The following is a 17,324-nucleotide window of genomic DNA, read 5'->3' on the forward strand; positions in this document are numbered from 1 at the left end:
CAGATCAGATCAGATTTGTAAAAACAGTGAGAGAGACCGAGAATGACAAGAGTCTGCATTTCACAATCGGACCATGGAGAATGGCCAGAACATCTGGGTCCAATCTGCTCATCTGTGCTGCTCTGTGAGTCTGTATTGTGTATATGAGTGTGTGTATTATGTGTAAGAGAGTAAAAGAGTGTACATTGCGTGTATGGGTGTGTATAATGTGTGTATATGTGTGCATGGGTGTGTTATATCTGAGTGAGGCCTTTTCTCAGATCAACCGCAGCATAACAACATTCCTGCTCCTTCTCTCTCTCTCTCTCTCTCTCTCGCTCTCTCTCTCTGAAACACACACACACACACACACACACACACACACATGCAAGGTCCGTGGGGAGACGCCATCTTCCACTCACAGCGCAGCAGAGCAGGGAGGGTGTTGCCTAGCAACGGTTGTCCTGGAGGAAAAAAAAAAAAAAAAGGCCCGAGACGACCATCTTGGATTTGGAGCATCAGATGTGAGAAGTGGGGTAATGATACCTGCCAGAGTGTGAGTGTGTGCATATGTTTGTGTGTGTGGGTCTGATGTGTGTGTTTGTGTGTCATACCAGTCTGTATTGGCAGCCTAATTACTTTCCTCCGTCTCCTCGCTCCCTCTCCTCCCTGCTCTCTGACACTCGGCTGTTTTAATGGCACACAGCTGAGGTAGAATCGATAGCGGCCGACTGCAGATTGGAGTTTTTTCCGCCTGCTGAGATTGTGCAGCCAAAAGGTCTGCGCTTAAAAAAAAAAACTCTCTGAAAACTCATTTTGGCAGGTTCACCACAAACCTGTGATGTCGTCTGCAGTGAACACATCATCCCTGACTCTTTCTGATTTCTGTTCTTTGATGTTCATCCAAAAGATTTCACTAAAAACTACCCCTAAAACTGTTTCAATATGCATCAGTGATGCTGATAGATTTTCAATGTAGTTAGTCCTGGGGACCTACTCAAATGACCTCCTACCACTGTGACTTGGATCAGTTTTGGCTGTTCAATACGAATATTCGTCTATTCTTTTTTTCTCTCTCTCCAAATAAAGTTTGAAAGTTTGAACGTGGCTCAGCGTCAGCGGGACCTTCAGTGTGACAGTGGCATTCATGTAACATAGTCAACAAGCTAACTGCACTAGCGACAGATCGAAATGTGCAACTTTTTTTGCAGACACTAGATATCAAACAAAAGCCTGAAACTTTGCCGTATTAAGTAACTGTGAGCTGTGATTTCACCACTTACAAGCAGAAGGCAGAAGATGTTATCTCACAGCCTAATGGTGGAAAGTTTCTCCTCCTCTGTATCATGTCTACAGCTGTCTGTACCAAAGAGAAGTGTGGCAGTTAAGAGCGCTCACTCTCCAGCAAAACCTGGGGACCACAACGACCCTAGAAGTACACTGCACAGTACGCTAACTAGCAAAAAAAATAAAAATAAATAAATAAAAAAGACGGTAAAAAAAACCTACAACTGCTTGACTTAAGATATACTTTCTACTTTATTAATGCCTGAGAGGAAATTCCATTTTTTCACTCAGGCCCGTAATACACACACATGCACAAACAGGACTTACACATGCTTTAAATATAGAGATGTCAGAGACAGGGGGCTGCCTTGGACAGGTGCCCTGAGCAACTGGGGGTTCAGTGCCTTCCTCAAGGGCACCTCTGCAGTACCCAGAATGCGAACTGGCACCTTTCCAGCTACCATTCTATACAGGAACTAGGTCTCCTCGGGACTTGTGATGGCGACCTAAAGCCAAGTCCCTATGGACTGAACTACTGCCACCCCAACTTGAACTTGAAACTAGACTTGAAGCTGTCTAAGTCAACTAAAATTCACCTTGTCAGTCAGAGATCCCTATCTCTGACTGACAAGGTGAATTTTTGACTTTTAAGGGGCAGCACTAGTCAATACACTACTGATTAGTTGCACAATCACATCATCCAAATGCAACATTATCAGGGGAATAAAATAAGGTACATGAGTGAATATAAACCTAGTCGCAAGAAAAAATGTTGGCATCCAACGTTTCTGCAAACCATAACAATGTTACATCTGCAAGTAGCAGATACATTGAAACGTAACGTTCAACAATGATATGTTTTAAGTGTGGTTATGTTTAAGCACGAAAACCACTTGATCTTGGTTAGGAAAAGATCATATTTTGGCTTAAAATACTCAAATCCAGGCAGGAAAAGCAGCAATGTCTTGATAAGAACAAGGGCTTTTTGTGGCATGATCCACGTCGATGGGTCGCTATTTAACTTATCCCCGTTTGGAAACTAAAAAAGCCAATGGAAACAAAGCAACGACTCCCTACAACACAACCAGTTTTGTTTGCTGTTCTGGAACGGTGGTCTGCAGCTGGGCAACTGTCTTGCCTAAAAATGTTCAGTTATTGCAGACACTGACGCTTTTACGCCAGGCAACTGCGGTGCACAGAGCTTTAGAGAGCCAGGGCCAGAGCAAAAAGACTGACACATCATCGACAGTGTAATAATAACATTCAAAAAACTAGGTTCACTCTCAGTGGTTTTTGTAACAAGAGAAATACTTTTAAAAAAAAGTCAAGCGACGCCACTGTTTCTCAACACGGATCTGTTGTACAATGTAGCATTAAAATAATAGTGTGACCCCTGCACACATTGGTAGTGAGTTTACTGTGTCATTTCAGATTTTAATGCATCAGGGATGCAGGACGTGTACCTAGCAACATCGCTGAAGGAATAATTTGTTGATAATTGGGGTAAGGTAGCTGGATTTGTGGTGATAATACAAAATGAGAAAGTTGATTTAATGATGACTTAGTCATTAAAGGTATATACTATTAAATGCACCAGTTAAATGCACCGCTACACACTGACTGATCACTCATAAGTGATAATTGAGAGGGATTACTCCTTAGAAGTTTAAACATTGTTTTTTGTCCTGTTTTTAGGAAAATACTGTATGGTATATATTTAAATCCCCAACTCACTTTATTCAATTTGAGAAATATGATGGCAGGCAGGCATTCAAAACTTCATTTAAAAACCTCAATGGAAGCTTTGTCATTTCATATAGCCCTAGTTTGGGTATCAATCCAGAAACTCAAATATTGTATCAGCACTAGTATCAAGTGAATTCTATTCTGATGTTTGATGCATTCTGGGATCAATTGTTTTCATTTTCAGGAACCAGATTTTCTCTCACCCTGCCTTGTTTAATTTTGGATCTCCCAGAATGATCTGCACCTTCTACTCAGACCTCGATCGTTTTTTTGGTTGCTTTGTATTCTGGTTTATTCCCTTCACCTCACGCTTTAATTCTGTGGGACTGATATTAAAGACTTTGACATTTACAGTTGATGGTTTCGATTTCTAAGACGCTTTAAACTGCTTACTGCTTTAAACTCCTTTGGAGCAGGTGGAAATATAAAGGGCTGGTTATTGAGCATCACTATTTTTTAGGTGATGTAGCAAAAAATGGAAGTTGTTATTGAATGTGTAGTCTCGCTCACCAGACCATTCTCAAGAAAAGAAAGGTCTGGCTGCGCCGACTCTCACTTTAAGATTGGAGAAAAAAACGCCCCGGCTTTTTTTATTTCTTTCAACCAATCACAATTGTTCTTGGTGGTGCCACAGCAATGGTGCGCTTGAAAACTGCTACACAACTGGAGGTGGTAGGGTGGGACTTCAGTGGGTGGCTCGTTCCGCCCAATGAGAGACTGATCTATGCAGCGAACTTCCACCCACTCAGACTATTGAATGTGTGGTCTGATTGGTGATCTTGTTTACTCGTTCTCTGATGGTAAAGTTCCAAACTAAATCTGAATCAGGCCAGTTTTAGACTAGTTTATTCAGGCACAGTTGTGCAGCTGCTTCTGTTTTGACAAAATCTAACTGGAGAACTTTGGCTTCTTTTCTTTTGTGTGTCTTTTAGAAAAATGTGTTCATATTTCTCAAAGTAAGGTGTCAAAAAAGGTAAAGAGAGTCAGTCATCGTATCAGCATTAGTATGAAAATAATTCAAAGATGTGCAGTCCTAGAAAAAATTGGACAGGACGTCATGAAGAAAACTAAGTCAAACTAAACTGTGAGGGCTACATGAGGTACAAGTGTTACTTACCAAAAGTCCAAAAACTAAAGTATTCTATTACTACCAAGAAGACTTCTGGCATCACAGACCTGATAATTACAAACTATAGTTCTTGTCATGTCTTAAAATGTTGTTTTCTGTGTAGTTTTGAAGTTAGACTTTATACAGTAGGGAGAAGAGCTGAATGACAACAAATAAACTGCTGCCTCTATCCACCATCCATCCATCCATCCATCCATCCATCCATCAATATATCTATCCATCTGTTTCTGCTGGCTTCTGCTCTGCTGTCTTTTCCCTCAATATCCTGCTTTTATTTGATCTCTCTCTCTCCCTTTCTTATCACATCATCATAAACAGCCAGTCCACCCACAAAGCCGCCATGGTAACCAAATCTACCTCCAGCAGGCACAAATACACACACAGAGAAATACACACACACACAATCTGAGGACTAAAGTATGCGTCATGCATTGGGACCTTGGGCTGTCGCCACACTCACATGCATGAACCCGTGTGGACTGTGGAGCGTCCACTGGACCTACAACGCATGTGTCCACAGCAGAGCCGGGGGCACCACACACACAAACACACACACACACACACACATTTGCAGTGGCAGCCAAGTGTCACGTCCACAAAGGCAGTGGGTTAAGATGCCACTAGTGGAAAGACATTATGACGTCACATACATTTAATTATTTTCACTATCAGTTATTCTTTCATTATCTTTTTCATTAAATCTATTCATTAAGGCAGCAACCAACTGTTTAATTTCCTCATTATTCTCTCAATTGATTGTTCCTTAGAGTCCAAAGTGACATCTTTAAACATCTCATTTTGTCCCACCAACAGTACGAAACCGAAAAATATCCAGTTCACAATAATATAAAACTGAGATAACCTGAAAATCTTCTTTTTAGAGGCTAAAAACTAGGGCTGTAGTCTCCTGGTCAATTAGTCAATTATTTGGTCGCCATGCTCTCGTCCGACCAAATTCTCATTAGTCGAATAATCGCTGTGTTACTTTCATAAGGAGGAAAGTGCTACATCAACAGCTTTCAAGGATTAATCCATTATTTCCTGCGGCGGGGGGGACAGGCTAAGTTACCCATTGACAGAAAGTTGAACTCGCCCACCCTCACGCTCAGCGTCGCGGTGACGCAGACCTCCTGTCTGTTTCTGTAAGCTGACACCATTTCCCTCAGTGGAAATGAAGCTTGTATTTACTTGTGTTTCACAGATAAGAAACAATAAATTGTGAAGACAGTAAAGCCTCCACTAAAATAGCATTTTAAGTCGTGTGTGTGATTTATCCTTCAGGGATTTATCCTGGCTTCATTTGAGCAGAGCAAATTTCCGCTCGTCGCTAGGCTAATGTATACAATGTAAAATGCCATAGGCTAGCGCTAATAACGTTAGCATGTTGTATTTGTTTGGAAAACGTGTTTACTGTGACGGTTGTTTTGTCGGTGAATCTTGTGAGTTGTAATGGAGCCAAACTATGTGCTGTTACCTTTGTTACATGTTGCTGTTGTCCCTGGTTTTATATGAGAAGAGAAAAAGATCGCTAGACGCTAGGCTAGTTTATATAATGTAAAATGCCATAGACTTGTGCTAATAACGTTAGCATGTCTGTCAGTTCTGCGATTTATAGTGAAGCCAGTTTGCGTACTTGTGTTAGAAATTGTCTCTATTAAGCCATGTTTAATGTGTGTTTAATGTGAGTTTAGAATCAACTATATAAATAAAGTTTGATTTGAACTAAACTTTACACAACACAGCCCTCCACCACTGACTAGTGTTTTGGAGGTGTAACTGCAGAGTGACACAGACACACCACCGCAGAAGTAAAAATAACGTGCAGTTTTTTTTTCTTCCCACGACTTATCTATTAGTTGAAGATTATTTGCGACTTTAGTCGACCAAGATTTTCTTTGGTTGACTACAGGCCTACTAAAAACAGATTATTTTTTGCTTAAAAATCATTCAATCAAATGAAAAACTAATCATTGTAGCTCTATTAATGTTTTGTTCTACCAAATGTACAAAGCATTAATAAATACCCATCTCCAGTTATTGCAGAATGAAATTATGCCTTTACAGTTGCATACTTGCAAAAAAAGAGAAGCTATGAGCAACACAAAACGTATCAATAACAATTTTGATGAATAATTAATCATTCAAGGTCATTTTTCAGCTGATGACAGAACATTTGTTGATTTTTGTCTGAACCTTTTGACGTTTTTGTCAGAAAAATATGCAGTTTGGTGTCGTCACTGTCATTTCTGATAAGTTGTGATGCGTATTTGTTATTTACCCAGTAAACCAATAATCAATCAATCAATACTGAGGATAATCCCATGCTGCAGCCCTATGAGCTGCCTGCTCTTTGTTTTGTGAGGCTAAAATGAGCAGATGTTTGGTATTTCCACTCAATAGATGACACTGTTTATCAATTATCAAAATTAGACTCAATTTTCAGTTAAACACCTGATCCATTCACTGTTTACTGTTGTGGCACCTCTCTGCTGGTCTCTCCCACTCGTCTCTTTGATCTCATTAAAAGGTTTAACAGTCAAATTCAACAGACACAAACAAACAGAGAAATTCTGGAGATGTGACCAGGCCAAATACTTGGTCGTTTCAGCCTCTAAAAATGTGAGAATTTACTACTTTTTTTCCATTTTAACTTTGGATGGTTGGTTAATACAAGACATTTGAAAAAAGGTGATTTCTCGCTGTTTCTCCACATTTTATAGACTTAATGGTTAATTCATGAAAACAGATTTATTCTTAATGAAAATAGTTGTTGGTTGTAGTCCTGATTCTGCTGAATGTGAGTCTGGAGGAGAGTGTTGAGCAACTTCCAAACATCACGTGGAGGAACAACAAACTAGCAGCCTGGTAGAAAACACTGTGTGATCATAACATAGAAAATTATGAAAACAGTAGAGAATAAGTCTGTGACACTGATGAGTTTGTGGCTCAGATCAACCATGTTTATCAAATTTCACATGCAAATGAGCTCTTGCTTGCTTTGAATTTCAAGAAAATGAAATTTTGTTCATAAATCTTCACTTGGCCCACACATTTCTGGCTTTTATAACCTTTTCCTGTGCAGATGTTTACCTGTAAGATCTCAACTCTGATTGGCTATCTGACTTGGCAACTAGGCTTGGGCAGTATTATGGCATTACAGTATAACAAGGTATTTAGAAATCCAGAGTATTATTTTCAGTACTATACTGTCATAAATACAGACACTCCACTTTCTATTAAACTGACATGGAGATGCTGCATTGAGGCGCTCAGTCTCTACTGATGGAACAGGTAGCTGAGCTGAGAAAGATGGCAACTGCAAGTGGTGAGGACAGCATTACAGGACTGTAAACATCCAGCCAGCAACAGCAAAGAGAGACAGCAGGGTCAAAGCAGCAGGAGATCGGTGATTATTGGAACAGTGGAAAGATGAACCGAACCGTTTTATTTTGAAGGAGAGAAAAAAAAATTTAGAAGGCGTACAGGTGTATTTTTTGTAAAACAGGCCCCCTGACAACAGACTGAAAGGTCAACTTGTTACAGTTCCCATCTTCAGTCTGACATTGCGTCTACTCTAACTGATTCCCCTGGGGGAGGTGAATTCGATTCTCCCTAACCAATCACTAGAGACCCACCTATCGGCCTGAATCTATTGTCATTTTAAGTCCGCGTTGATGTGTAGCCATCTCAACATTTGGGTTTCGCTGGGATTTTGTGACTAGAAGTATAACAAACTACAAGGTTAGAGATAGGTAAATTCAGAACAGCCTCGATAGCAGCATCTATCTTTTCTATAGTGCCTGCCATTGTTGTTATTACCCCTCACTGGTTAAGGCGAACCACTTGACAGTGCTTGACAATGGCGTTTGTCAAACTCTCATCACTGATTGACTAATCGAGTCTCCCTGTGGTGCTTATTAGTTGTTTTTTATTTTAACCGAGTAACTGCTGTTTCATGTCATGATGCCTCAACTTGGTGGAGTAGGCAGATTTAAATGTCTGGACCCAAGTAAGAAAATTAGAGTTCTTAATCTCAAACGGAGTTGGACTCCAACACACATGGGTCAGTTTGGGATTTCATTTTTTCAGCCTGTTGAGAACTTAGAAAATAGGTATAAAAATATTTTCTTTTTGGACATTTTTTGAGTTTATTACATTAAAAAAAGCTAACAGAGCAAGTGGAATGTCTCTCAGCTGCAAGGTCGGGAGGCATCAGTTCTTAGGCTGAGTGGCCAGTTAGAAAATTTTATCGCACAACCCTAGACAGTGTCAAAAATACTATTATATACCTTGTACTCTTGGGGAAATGTCAGGGAGGTATGAAAGTATAAAAAATAGATACTGTCTAAACCTACCAACTACACTGTATTGTACTGTGTATAGATTCTTTTGTTTGTATCGATAATAAAAAGATGCTGCAGGGGAGAAGCAATATCAGAGATGCTGCAATTACAGGCAACATGTTCTTTAGCACAACTGTAAGTCAAATATCGATTCCTGATATGTTATTTTGGGTTTTTTGAATAATCAATTTACAGAAATCAAAATTGCAAATGTGAAACTGAACTAATTTTTCAGGGAAAGCTTTCTCTCACTGCTTTTTAGTTAAAAAAAAACACAACCACCAGTCACTTATGAGTCACATGATTACACACCTCACCTTTGTTCAAAACAAACATAGTTAGTTGTTAAAGAGCCCGGATGATGGGTTATTTATTTATTCATAACTGATGTCAAATCCTGATATTGATTTTCAGTCAATCAGAAACGCCTCTGATCTGAGTCTTCTTCTGTAAACAGTCCCATTATACAACACACCCACAGATGCAGCCCACAGCTGAGTTCTGCTCATTGTAGTCAGATGAAGCGCAACAGGCGTGTGATGGAGACGGACGTCATCTCAAACAAATGACTGACAGCTGACTCTATTTTGATAACACACCGACGCAGCACCGCTCACTGAGCTGTCACTAGTTTGCTTCCTATTTTAACCAAAAACACATGGCTTTTGTTCCGTCCAATTTAGCCTAAATTATTGACCAATAGGGTATCAAACCTTAATGCTTATCTGGTGCTGACTGACATGTGTAGCACAGAGTGTAGTCTTGTTTGTTGATCAGATATAAATGAAAAATTTCAGACTGTGTTTCATTAAACTCTGGAACAGCTGCTTGTTTTCAGACTAAATCAAACATCCGAGAACTTTGGCTTCGGTTTATATTCCTCAAATCGAGGTATCAGAAAAAAGTAATGGTTTTGGTGTTAGTACTGAAACTCAGACATTAGTGTTATTAGTATCAAAAGCATTCAAATAACACTCTGCCCTGTTGACCAAAGCAAAGCCAGCTCCACACAGCAGCAGAAAAATGCTTGAATCTGGGTTTAAAAACACCAGTTTAATGATCATCTACCCAAAACTCACTGATTGGTCTGACTTCCAGCTGCTGGACTCAATGAACTCTGAGAGGATGTTTTCCAGTCAGCCTGCAAGTAATGATTATTTCTATCCAATATGTTTTTTATTAAAGGGTTTTATTTAGAGTTTCTGCATGAGACATTCAGATTAATAATACAGCAGAAACCCTTGCTATGTAAAGATAAAGTGGAGTAATGACATCTTGAGCAAAGAATGAAGTCACAGTACCTCTGTGTGTGTGTTGTAGTCTGAGCTTCTCTGTGGTTTTTTGTGGTAAGCTGTTCTGGATGTGCGTGCATGGTAGTGTATGTGCGTGCCTTCATATATTGGTTACTGCTGATATTGGGACGGTGTTGTCATGATTAACACTGTTAGCTCTGTCAGCATTGTTGCAATTTTTTTAGCACTGTTTATGAAGTTAGCGAACCATGTCCAGACAACTCATATGCTCTGGATGTCACATAGAGCCCCTTCAATTGCCTACTAAGTGTCAGAATTGAAAATTAAAAATGCCCGTTGCAAGTTCCAACATAGTATTGCTCAGTGTTTTCCACAGAATTCAAATCTGTGTGGCGGTCTGTTCGCCCCCCACAGCTACAGCTGTTCTTCACGGTCACTTTTAACCCATCTGTCCAATCCAAGTGGAAGAGGGGAGGGACAAATACCACAAAGACCAACTGTCACATCACTGAACAACAACGATGGAGAAATGAATACTGAACCCACACAAATTGGCGGGTTCGTCCTCTCTCTGTGCTTCAGCCTTCCCTTCATCCAGTGCAAGTTCTCTACCTTGTGCCAACAGTTTTACTTTCGCAGATATTCTGTATCATAGCAACCAGATTTGACCAAAGCATCACAGCTGAAAAATCGCAGTGCCCCTTAATGACCCTCTGTGCTCTGCATTTAACAATGAACAGGGATTTAATTTAAAATTCAATTTGTTTTATCTTTGTCATTTAAAAAGCAACAATAAACCTAATAATAGCCTCACAATACAGCTTATTTACCTTTACCTTATTATTCCTTCACCCTGAGAGCCCTACTTCAGACATCTTGTTTTGTTTGTGTAAAGATGTTCAATTCAAAATGATATAAAACCGGCTAATTCTCACATTTGCGAAGCTGTTACAGCAGAATGTTGAAGCCTTTTTTATTTATAAATGACAAAAAAAACAAAACAATAAAATGATTATTGTTGGCTATTAATTTCTGGTGATGACTAATCCTTGGAGCTAAACTAAAATCTGTGATGTTGCCACCTTAAGGTTGGGACAGATGTTGAGGTTAAAACATCTACTTAGATATATAAATAAACCCACAGAGGTCTAAACTGCTTTTAAGAACAGCAGAGCGCCGCTAAAAGGGATCCCCACTGACCCTACTGTGGACAACCATATATTCACTTACTATAAACATACTCTGTAACTCTTATCACAGCTTTCCTGCCTCCAGACTTAAGGTAAAATTACTAATAAAATGTTTCCACTAATCGGAAATTCTCCCCCATCAACTCTGACTAAAGCTACATTCCATGGCAGCTTTATAATTGTTTCATTCATTCATTGACTTAAATACACAACAGAATAATTAATCATGGGTTATTCATGAACATCCCTACTAGAGTTGGTGGTTGTTTTTTTGAGTCTGAGGCATTGCAGATAGAGAAAACAAAGCTACACTGACCTCAAATGCTCCGCTCCAGGCCACAGATGTTGTTGTACGTATGCACAAACACAGGAAAACTAGAGCTGCATTGTTCATGGTGAAAATATAGAAAGTTGCAATGCTGCATTTTCACAAATCTTCAACAATTTGGAGGTCAAACAATCACATTCTGTTACTCTTAAGGTGCAAGTAGGCAAGTTTTTTGCTTTAACTTATTATGAAGAAAATGTCGATTGCACAATGTAGTGACAACAGAACAATGACATCATCTGCATTTAGACTGGTTCCCTATAAGCCTGGCTTTCACAATGCAATTCTGTCTGCCACCACGTACGATCTCTCAGGAAAATGGAGGCTTGATTTACAAAATGTATCAACCTTGCCTGACATCGCCACACCCAATCACGAATGTGACTTAGTCTGGAACCTCTCAGTTCATTTTTAATTCCCAATGGGCGTTATCAACGGCTGTAGATCAAAATGCCTCTGGAAGCAACTGAATAGACCTACAACCAATCAGAGCAACGAAACGTGACGTAGCCCTGAGTGGTGGACACATGTAAACAGAGTACAGTGTGCAGAAATGAGGTGTGATGGTGCAGCATCAAAATGTCTGTTCACACATTAGAATTTGAAAACAGTATTTCAACAGAAAGTTCCACATCAGCTGCAGCCATCATGGTTGTTTTTATACTCGCCGTAATGTTTCGGATGCAAGGGTGCAAGCAAAAAATAAAGTGATTACATATTTTGCATATAGCGCAAAGGCCCCTCAAGTTGGCAGTCATATCAAACCCAGGCGCACGGGAATGTCACTCAGCCTTGCTTCCCCTGCAGCCCAAAAAGCATTTTCCTCACAGACCACCATCATAAAAGAGACACCGGTAAAACTGCTGACAGGACACCTCAGACTAGGGGTGTCACGAGAACCAATACTTCGGTACCAAGTTGATGTCAAAATTCTGAAAACACGATGGTACTGGTTTTTGTCTGGTACCGTTGACATCTGGGATACAATTCTGCAGAGGCAGCATAAAGATCTACAAGTGTTCTAGTCTGCCGCTAAATTCCAAAGGAAGAAGAGGAACGCCTACCAGCACAGAACAACAACATGTGAAAGACAGCAACAAGTGCAGCTGCAGCGACAGCTCTACCTCAAAGAAAAGCATTTTTTCAGTGGCCAGTGTATTTCGTTAGGTCATTGCAACGGTAGCGCTGCACATGATGCTACAAACGCCAGCAGCATCACAAGATTCTGAGTATCTATTCTGTGTTGAGAGATGCACGTTTGGCTTTTTTTTTTTCTTTGCAGAGTTGGTACATGTTTAAGTTTGGGTAAAACACTGAGCTCATCACCGTCCCTTTTTACCCAGCTGTCTTGTCACAGTAGAGAAGGGGCGAGACAAACTGCCCGCCACAAAGACCATTCATCACTTTCTACATGTACAAGGTCTGAACAACAACAACAATAATGGAGAAATATGTTTCTTTAGGCTATTCATTTATACATGTTTCCTTGCCCATAAAATCTCATGAAGACTAGTACTTTGCATTTGAGGCGGATCATCAGGGATTAATAATAAAATTTAATTAAAATTTTATCGTGAGTGTTGAGTGTTTTTAATTGAATCGTAGAATTTCACAGGTACTGACAGTGGTCATTTCATGTTATAATGACAAGCCTACCTCCAACTGTCAACAAGGTCATTTTTAACTTTTTCTATTATAAATTTTTGTTTCATGGAGGTTTTATATTTGTAAAACTTATCTCAAGCCGAGAAAAGGAATTCTAAATGATCTGATGTCATCACAATGTAAAGTCTACTGGCAAGAAAAACTACTAGTTATATTTAGTGGGCTGCACATCGCTGAAGCAAACCTGGAAGTGAGAGACTTGTTTTGGTTTATGCGTAAGTCGAGCAATTCTTATTGGACTGAACAGGTGTCATCTTGGGGTTCAGTATTCAGATCTTGTAATACATCCATGATCAAACCCAGCCAGTGTCAGATAAATGGTTGTGATTACTCCAAGCAGGGAATCTCTGGCTGGAAGTCTTTCTGAGCAGGAAGGGGATTAGACGGATCTGCCATATAACATGACCTCACAGACCCGTCAGGTACCAAGGCTACTGTCAACCATTGCACAACCAAAACAGGAAGGGGATAGTGGATTTTGTTTTCCCTGGTAGCTATCGATAGCTATCCCCAGTTACCAAAGAGTATTAATGTAAGTTCTTTACAGTTACTATCCCCAGCAGCAGATATTGTCTGATATTGGAACAAATGAAGTCACTGTGGAAAACAAAATGCAGTGTGTCCTGTGTTGTTGGTAGTCACTCGGCTCTGAGGAAAACAAAGCGTTACGATTGTCTTTGCAACAGCAGCGCCAACAATAATACCACTTGGAGACGCTAGGGGGGAGGAAAAGTTGTCTGTTTCCACTTTAATAAATATTCAAACAGAAAAAACAAGCTTTGATATGTTATGAAATATTTATCAGGGGAGAAAAATGTGCCGTCAGTTTCACACCTGAGCAGCACTTAGTTGATTAAATATGCATGTGTGGACATTCCCTCTTTTCAAATCAGTTCCTCTTTGTTTCTCCTGGTCAGAGACACCTCACATAAACCCTGCTTCAGCTTGGTAAAACAACGCACAACCAAAATACACACCACAGGGTACCACAGCTTCATCATGCAAGGATTTAACGGTTACTTTGAGGTCTGTTGGACATGTCAGCCATGGAGTTTGACAGCTCCACAACCAGCAGGTCAGTTAGAGTTGAAGTCCCTCCCCAATGTCATCCAACAAGTCCATCGACAGCTCCGTTTGTCCCGTGTGCAAGTCACTCTGCATATGAGTGCCAAGCTAAATGCCCCGAAATGCTGGAGAACGACGCCTTAATGCCTAGAGGTCACAGTAATACGGCAGAGATGATGTGATTTGGGTGACACTAAGCGAGGGAGCAGGAGAGAGGCTTATCTGCCAGAGCTCGGCTGATTGCTGACTTTATCTAATAAACAGGTGGAATGCCGGCTTGTCTTCTCAAAGACAAAGAATAAAAAGTTTCATCCCATCAAATCTGACAGGAAATTGTTGCCTGAGGTTCATTACTCTGCATTTCAATAAGTGACGGCTTGACGTCCTCAAACACTCTGCCTATTTGAAAGTGGAGGTCTCTGTGGATTGAAAACTTTGTTAATGCTGAGAATTCTTGTTTTACTTCCCTGTCAGTAGTCATTTTGTAGAAAAAGCTCTCATTTTGTTGAATTGTGGGATGCTTCTTTCCTCCCTGTGCTAAAGCTGAGATGATTGGTCAGGCACACGATTTGATCAGTTAATCGTTTAGTCATTTATCAACCAAAAAACGATTAGTTCGAGGAGCCGTTCGATTTCTGGCTCCTCCAGTCCACATGTCGAAGTATTCTTAGGGCAAGATACTGAACCCCAAATTGCTCCCGATGGCTGCTCCTGTGTGAGAATGGTTACTGAGTAGCAGGTGCCACCATGTATGGTAGCCTCGGCCACCAGTGTATGAATGTGTGTGTGAACGGGTGAATGTGACATGTAGTCTAAAAGCGCTTTGAGTGGTCGGAAGACTAGAAAAGCGCTATACAAGTGCAGTCCATTTACCATTTCAGAGCTTCACGAATTCTAAAATTAAAGCCAGCATACTGATCTTCACTTTGCATGTTTTCAAGATAGTATCTCATTCAAAGAGTATCATGACAGGGGAAAATAAAGTCATGCTTTGTTCTGCAAAAACTGCCAGCCTTTTGTTTGTAGAATCTCAAAATGTACAAATTTGCTGCTTCAGTTTCAAAACGTTTTCTGAGTTTCAAGATTTTCTTGACATAAATGCCAAGCTTGAAACTTCTTTAATTTCACTTTGCATGTTTTCATGCATGGGGAGAGAAGAGGCTGTATGTGCCAGGTATGGACGAACATGAGAGATTATAAAACAGCTTCTTGGAGAGAGTGGCAGCCCAGGTGGAAACAAAGCAGCATGAAATAATTTCAACTTTGACATAAGCAACAGTTATAATTACAATACACAAATGCAATGTTTGGGGATGCATCAGTGTGTACAACTGTTACCAGGCAGCCTACGTTTCTGTTAACGTTCATTCTGAGACATTCGTTGACTTCGTGCTTATACGCAGAATATTTTCTTAGTATGCTCACTGGCATTTCGGAGCATCTTGCAACGAACAACACACTGTGCATGCTCGTAGCTCACGCTAGTGTATACAGAGCTTAAAGAAAAACACCAAGATGGCTGCAACCAATGCTGAACTCTCTGTTGAGGTACTATCTTCAAATTCTGATGGCAAAAATGGCAACACTTGTTCACAGACCATCACAGCACATCTCTGCACATTGTAGTCTCTTCACATTTTTCCATCGCTCAGTGTAACATCATGTTATGTTGCTATGAAACGTAGAGATTCCAGTTTAACACGTATTTGCGATTTGGTCTGGCAATGTCAGGCTTAAATCTACCCTTTCAAGTTTAAGGAATTTATTCTTTCTCTGTTTTATATCATTGAAATTAGATGACAACTTTAGCTGTTAACAATCCGTTGGCAATATCTGCAAAGTGTTTTGCAATCTGTCCAACAATCCAAAATTTCAATATTCAAATAACCAATATTCAATTTACTTTCATAGAAAACAAGCAAATATTCACATTTGAGAAACTGGAATAGGTGAATCTTTGGCATTGTTGCTTAAAAAATTACTTGAACGATTAAATGTCAATCTACTGATTAATCGGCTAATTATCATAGCTCTAAACTGATTATGTTTGGGTATCTCTATACAGTATGTAAATATAAAACTAAAACTAAATAAACTAAACGATCAATAAACTATTAAAAAAAAGTTCTTTACCAATATGAAACAAGTGAAACTGAAAAAAAAAGAGTGAATTACAGTGTTTTTCTTTCGATGCCAATCTTAAGCCTCTTTGAAAAGATGCCTCATCTACTGCACACCATGTTCTTATTTTGTAATGACCACACACACACACACACACACACACACACACACATTAACCAGTAGCGGACACATTAAAACACCCTCTGTTTTCACTGAGCACCAGTGACAGACACACACACACACACACCGTCACGTCCATCACACTGTCAGGACACCTGTCAGACTTCATCCTGCTGTGATCCACCAATAACAGTGCCAGTCCTTCACACACACACACACACACACACACACACACACGAATGTTTGGAATGTTTCATGCTGTCTGACGTTCGGGCGTGACGTTTCCACTTCCTCCCGCCGTTTCCATCATTAATAACATCTGCCAGCAGCAGGTTCTGCTCTGATAAACACTCTCGGCTGGATTAGGAGCTCCAAAAGGCCTGCAGCTGCCACAGTTTTACCTCAGTGTGTGTGTGTGTGTGTGTGTGTGTGTGTCACTGCAGTGGGAGAAAATAAAGGCTTTTATAAATGATGAGGCTGATCAGAGGGAGAGGGGACAGTTTGATGTGTTCAGGTTTGACTGCTTTCGGGGGATTTCAAAGACTAGATGTTTTTGGGGGGATTAAAGCTGCAGATTCCTGATTGTCTCTATGTATAAATTTGACCCCTTTTTATGTAAAATTATTCAGCATCTGCCCCAGAATTTACACCCTGAAACTGCATCTATTCTACGTCATGCTGGAGACCCTGAGACTGTGTACTCAGCTGCACATCTCTGTAGGTGAGGCAGGTTTCACTGCAGGTTTTGCAGACCTGACAAAAGTGACAGACGAGTAAAGCTGAATCTTCGTCACCTTCAGTCGCGCACTATCAGATTTTTGCTGCAAAGCAGAGCAACATCATTAACCCTTGTTTGCTGCGTCGAGTTACACAAATGTTTTCATATAGCACACATGAATCGACAATAAATGGACATTTCAGGCAACAGGGTGGCTCACATCCAAGCATGTATCTAGGCTTCCTCCCTCACAATGTAGGCCTTCCCAAGCCTGTATGAATAAAATATGCCATCCCCATTATATAAGGCAGAAATGCCATGTTCCTATCTGAGATGGGTTATATTGAAGTAGCAGCAGGGTGGATTGCTGTGATTGAGAT

The 17,324-nt window shown here is 40.2% G+C and overlaps 1 protein-coding gene across 6 annotated transcripts in view; it reads right to left on the bottom strand.

Annotated features, from left to right (window-relative positions):
• The window catches only part of LOC126397921 (disco-interacting protein 2 homolog C-like), a 104,258-nt gene that overhangs the window by 85,802 nt on the left and 1,132 nt on the right, over positions 1-17,324 (bottom strand). The window lies entirely within an intron of this gene.

The sequence above is a fragment of the Epinephelus moara genome, chromosome 11 (genome assembly GCF_006386435.1).
Source record: "Epinephelus moara isolate mb chromosome 11, YSFRI_EMoa_1.0, whole genome shotgun sequence".
Taxonomy (NCBI): domain Eukaryota; kingdom Metazoa; phylum Chordata; class Actinopteri; order Perciformes; family Serranidae; genus Epinephelus; species Epinephelus moara.